Source organism: Barbatula barbatula (genome assembly GCF_947034865.1).
Source record: "Barbatula barbatula genome assembly, chromosome: 2".
NCBI lineage: Eukaryota > Metazoa > Chordata > Actinopteri > Cypriniformes > Nemacheilidae > Barbatula > Barbatula barbatula.
In genome coordinates, this window is record NC_136767.1 from 5,985,628 (window position 1) to 5,992,163 (window position 6,536).

Below are 6,536 nucleotides of genomic sequence, written 5' to 3' on the forward strand. Positions count from 1 at the left end.
ACTGGCCCAACCGGACTTGGTTCTCGGAGCTAATGCTCCTGACGACAACTCCCCCCTGGCCGATTCCCCTGACGAAGGACTTCCTTTCTCAGGGGAAGGGCACGTTGTGGCATCCGAGTCCAGACCTCTGGAACCTCCATGTCTGGCCCCTGGACGGGACGAGGAGATCCTGAGTGGTCTACCCCCAGCGGTGGTAGAGACCATTGTTCAGGCTAGGGCCCCAGCCACGAGGCGGTTATACGCTTTTAAGTGGCGCCTCTTCTCGTCCTGGTGTTCTTCTCGTGGAGAAGACCCACGGATATGCTCGATCGGGAGCGTGCTGTCCTTCCTGCAGTCGAGACTCGAGAGCAATCTCTCCCCTTCCACGCTGACGGTGTATGTAGCCGCAATTGCCGCTCATCACAGGCCAGTTAGTGGGAAGTCTCTGGGACAGCACGACCTGGTCATTAGGTTCCTGAGGGGCGCGAGAAGGCTGAATCCGGCCCGTCCGCGCTCCGTTCCCTCTTGGGACCTCAATGTGGTCCTGGCGGGCCTCCAGAGGCCCCCCTTCGAGCCCCTCAGAGATGCCGCTCTTTCTCATCTCTCGATGAAGACGGCTCTCCTAGCGGCGCTCGCCAAGAGGGTAGGGGACCTACATGCATTTTTCGTGGCCACGGATTGCCTAGAGTTCGGGCCTGGTCAATCTCACGTTATCCTGAGACCCCGGCCTGGCTACGTGCCCGAAGTTCCCACCACTCCCTTTCGGGACCAGGTGGTGAACCTGCGGGCGCTCCCTTCTCGGGAGGAAGACCCAACCCCTTCCGTGTTGTGTCCAGTGCGCGCGCTGCGCCTCTGCCTGGACTGCACGCAGAGCGTCTGGAGCTCTGAGCAGCTTGTTTGTCTGTTTTGGGAGGTCAGCACAAGGGGAGGGCTGTCTCCAAACAGAGGTTGGCGCACTGGATCGTGGACGCCATCAATGGCTTACCGATCACAGGATCTCCCGTGCCCGCTTGCAGTGAGGGCACACTCCACCAGGGGTGTGGCCTCCTCGTGGGCACTGGCTCAGAGCGCCCCTCTGGCAGACGTATGTAGAGCTGCGGGTTGGGCTACGCCCGGCACCTTCGCGAGGTTCTACAGCCTCCGCGTGGAACCGGTATCAGCCAGAGTCTTACGAAGCACCGCCAGGTAAGTCCGGCAGCCGGTGGGCGTACGCCTGCGATAGCACTCCTCCATAGGTGAGACGTGGTGCTATCCAGCCTCCCCTCTTCCCCCCACGTGGGCGAAGAGTAGGCATTCCATCCATCACTAAGCACTCCTCGGCGTCGGGCTCGGCGGAGCAGCCCTGCCTCCCTTGGCCTGTTTCTGAGCTCTAGCAGTGACTCAAACAAGGCCTAGTGCTCCACACGTAGTAACCCCCCCACAGGGCGGTTCCGTCTGATGTCTTCTCATGAATGGCTCTCAATCGATGGCCCATGACCTCTCCCAGGTGTACTTCACCTGCTCGCGACACCATCTCGTGTCTGCATGTCTCCCACGTGCTCTCCCCTATCCGGTGAGACCGTGTGTGAATCTCCACTAAAGCTCCTCCCTGCGGTAGGAAGTGGTCTCCGTAGCGCGTTCCCTCAGGGGGGAATGACGCTTCCCAGTGGCCTTACGGTGCCGGGCGGCTTCTCGCTGTTAAGAGAACTAGGCCGCCGTCCGTGACGGCCGGTGGAAGGGGCTCCCATCTTTTTTGAAAGCTCTGGACTCCTTCCCTTCCGCTGGAAGGTTGCAATTCATGCTTAGCGCTCACGTCTGACACGCCCAGGCCAGTCAGCGTCGCTTCGCGAGGAATTGTGACGCGGCACAGCGCTGTGGCGTTTTCCGAGGAACCCCATTCTGTCGACACAACGTCGAGAGACCGACAGAAAGGGAACGTCTCGGTTACGTATGTAACCTCCGTTCCCTGATGGAGGGAACGAGACGTTGTGTCCTTCATGCCACAACACTGGCCGCCCGCTGCAGCAGTCGGGGCAAGATCCTCAGGCTCCTCAGCACAAAAGGTGAATGAATGCGGCACGCCGGCTCCCTTTTATACCCGGATGTCCGGGGGCGGAGTCCGGCATGCAAATTTCATTCGCCAATTTTCATTGGCCTGTTCAAGTCAGTCAGAGAAGGTAGGTTCTCAAGTCAAACCCCATTCTGTCGACACAACGTCTCGTTCCCTCCATCAGGGAACGGAGGTTACATACGTAACCGAGACGTTTTTCAATTTTAACTGTAGTAAAAGCATGGTAAATGTTCGTAAGGGTCAGATCATTAAGAATTCCTATTATTGAGTCCGAGTTATCTATTTTCTGATATAGAGAAAACTACTTTTGCTATCGATTGTGATTTTTATAGCCTCATCAAAGATGAACAAATATTGTTCGCTATGAAAAGGGCTTTGCAATACTGTTGGTTGAGAATGAGAATAAATCGTCATGAAAAAAAACTTATAAGTAATGTAATGGTATTATAACTTATAAGGGTACTTACAAAATGAATGAACCCTTCACCGAGGCTGTGCTGTTTTGTGAATATATCACAGCTAAGGGGTGCCTGATGTGATACAGAGTGCCTGCATCCCCTTACAGCCATGGCTGCATGAACAGTATGGCACAGCCTTGATTGCACTTCCATATCATTAAAAAAATAACGACACCTGTTTGTTATTTTCTAAGACATGAGTTTTCTAGTTCTGTGGACGGAGTCTTGACAGTACCATGTCTTTGTGCCTATTTTGTTATGTTTGGAAGACACGTGGCCATTGTGGTTACTTTGCCCCACGTGATTATCCTCTCACGTCCTTGGCCCCGCCCTCTCTTTCCCCGGTAATCTCCCCATCAATGTTTCATTGCTTCACCCTCTAGATGCCATTGTCCCTAGATAGTGTTCACTTTATAAACCCATGGCTTCATTGTCCACTGTCGGTTCATTGCTCTACCCTTGTGTGCGGTTCCTTTTGCTTTGACTACCCTAATGAGTAAGTGCCTTTGTGATTTGTGTGAGGATTCCCTTGTTTGCGGACTTATTATTTTGATTTCCTTGGATCTTGTTTGTTTGCCCCCCTTGAGAGGGAAGTTTATTTGAATGCTTGTTTGGATTTAACATGGGATTTTGCTTTATTTTTAAATAAAATATTAACCCTTTGACTGCCTGCGCCTGAGCTCTGCCTCACACCCTGTTCCTGACAACCAGTGTGTAACCTACCAGAATGTTGCTATGCAACAAGACAACTAAGGATGTTGCACAGCGATACCAATAATAGCTTAGTGAGTATAGCATGCATATTAACCAATCATCACCTAGTGGGATGTTTCCAATAAACTACCCCAGCACCTAGGAAACGTGTGATATTTCAGGCGGTAAAAATCTGTGACATACTGTATTTGTATGCACACACAACAAACACTGACATGCACACAACTCCTGCATAAGTCGATGCTGTGCCTTGTTCAATGTTCTCTCCACACTCGGAGCTGTAACAAAGTCTAAAGTTTTGAGTGCACTTTGTAATTGCACTCCATGCACAGCGACTCCCTTCTGACCTTAAAGCTCCTGCGTCATTTCCAAACGCACTTAAAAACCTTAAGTCCTAGATCCAGTGTCAGAAACGGAACTGATGTTTTTTTTAACAGTAAAACTTGCCCCTGGAACTGTTTTATAATAGCATTTTCACCCCTTTTACCACTACAAAGGCACTCTAAGGGCAACCATAAAAACATGCAATATTTTGTCGTTTGTGGGTTTATTCATTTATTGGAGCCTCAAAGATTTTATATCCACATAAAATAACTGCATAATAGACAAGTCATCTAGAGTCTTCAGTCACGACACAGCTGCAACAGGTGAACCTTATCCTGACATAATTAGCTTTGCCCTTTCTACCAGCTACCATTAAAATGAGCATGCCATAAAGAGATTTGGGAGTGGTTGGGAAAAAGGAAGGGAGAGAGTAAAGGCTTTTTGAGGAGGAAATCACAGCGCATTGATGATTTATAATGAGAGAGACAGGATGAACCCTTTTAAGATCCCTTGCTGAACCAGCACCTTAGTACAGGATCAGAACATCATAAGTGTATGCACGCACATGCAAGCACACACACCTAATCGCAAGCCCAAAAATACACATGCATTCATTCACATAAACACATACATTCAAATAGCTTTTCCCAACGCTTGACAGCACACCTGAGCAACACATTTTGCTCTGCCAACTGGGCTCCCTGTTTGCTCTTGTCTCAAGGTCTGCCTTGTTTGCATAATTGCTTTTACAATGACTTTCTGTTTATCTGTCAGCGCTGTCAGTGAATTAGGTCAAACAATTCAGATTGTAATACAGATCGTGTTTAAATAATTAGCTGGACTTTTATCAGTATTATAAACACAGAAATAAACATTTTGTCATCATTTACTCACCCCGATGTCGTATATAATTATTTCTAATGTGAAACACAAAAGAATGTATCAGTGGTTTTGTGTCCCTACAACCGAAGTCTATGGGGGCCAATGATGTTTGCTACCAATGTGCCTCAAAATTTGTTCCTTTGTGTTCAGCAGAAAACGGAATGACACGAGGGTGAGTAAATGATGAGGAATTTCTCTTTCTAGGTGAGCTATCCTTTTAGAGTAACAGCTTTGGTATCTTATTAGAAGAAACTTATCACTGGGGCATTTCAACTTGGAACAGTTCCCAAATCCAGTCTTCCCTTCCCGAATGTGTTAGATCTCTCCTTATATAAAACCTGTGACTCAATCATAAGCTTTCTACCAATGCCGGAGATGTCTCCCTAATAAACACACTAACCAGCTGATGAGTTGAGTCAGGTGTTTTATAAGGAGAGATCCAAAACCTTCTGGGACGGGGGTGCAAGAGGACTGGATTTGGGAACCACTGCGAGTAAACAATCACCATCAATGAAAGAAATAAACACAGCGAAGCAGTGGGTTACAGGGCATCTTATAACAGCTAAGGGGCAGATTTTGCTCTTGTGAAACGGTTATTCCATATGCTGAGGAAGTCCAAGAATGCAACAACAGTGGACCAATCATACTTAGGCTATTGAATGGAGTCAGCAGTTTCAAATCAGGTATTTTATAACCGCTTAGAACGTGACAACCAATCGGAATCAAGGTCCTTCAAGGATCAAAATGACCATTTTATAATATTGATTCTAATATTATTACAATCAAACGGATGTGAATTAGTTTGCTCTTTTTTTGCTCTTTAATTGGTTTGTGTCAGGATTCTCTTGGTCTAGTTGAAGGATCATGACAGAACCTCATGTTTAATGTGGAGAAAATGATTTTTGGCCCTCATGGCTTGCCATACACTCTCTCCGGCCTCGTCTCAGTTCCAGTCCTCTCGGTTCCTCATTATTGCTTGTTAATTATTTCATGCCCTACACCGGTTCCCCTCTTGATTTGTTCCCCTATTTAATGCCCCTGTGTCTTCTGTCCTGTCCTGGTTCATTGTGATTTGTGTGGTGACTTCCTGTGCCTTGTCAAGTCTTGTCTAGTTTAGTTATTTTGTAGTTCATGCAGTGTAGTTCGTCTTAGTCCTGTCTTGTCATTTCATTATACAGCCCTGTTTTGTTATGTTACCCCTTGTGGGTTTTTGTTTTGTTATTTATTATTAAATGTCTTGTATTAACCCTTTACCCGCTGTCTGGGTCCTCTGTCCTTCTGTCTCATCCCGGATCGTGACAGGTTTGCGACTACAAAGTGACTGCAATAGAAATCTATCAGCCTTTCAAACAAACCTGACGAATAAAAGCGTATTGTGCAAAGGTGCTTTATTGTTGGCAGGCAATAAGAAGCTTATTAAAAGACCTTGAGCAAAATGAAAATGGAAATAAGAGAAATCTTTTCTTATGAAATTTCTGCCCACACTCACTGTGGTAAAGAGGTTTTTGATTAAATCCTTTTGGTTATGAGTTTCAAAGAATCCTGAAGGGGATTAAAAATGTAAGCTTACAATACATTACAAAAGAGAGGCCTTAAACTTCACAGGGAGAATCACAAAGATAAGACATCATTCGTTCTTATTTGTGAGTGTGATCAGAACGAAGGGATCAAGAAAAAAAGAGAGATCGCAGCCACCTCTACTTCAGTTGAATTAAAGTAAATGAATACAAGTTTTTAATATGACATGTGGTGAACTAGGACAACACCACTTCGCTCTCTCCCCACCCCTGACCACGCACACATTTCCACAGTTGTTCATCATTTTAAGCAACTTAAAACTGCAGTTTACAGGACTGTGATAGTTCACCCAAAAATGAAACTTCTGTCATCATTTACTCACCTTCTTGTCATTTCAAAGCTGTATTACTTTTTTCAGCAGAAGACAACAGAAGATATTTTGAAGAATGTTGTTAACTGGCCCCATTCACTTGCATTGGTTTGGTGTCCTACAGTAGAAGTGTATGGGACCAGTGCTCTTCGGTTACCAAGTTTCTTTAAAATATCTTCTTTTGTGTTCTGCGCAAGAAAGAAACTCATGGAATGATGACAGTATTTTCATTTTTGTTATA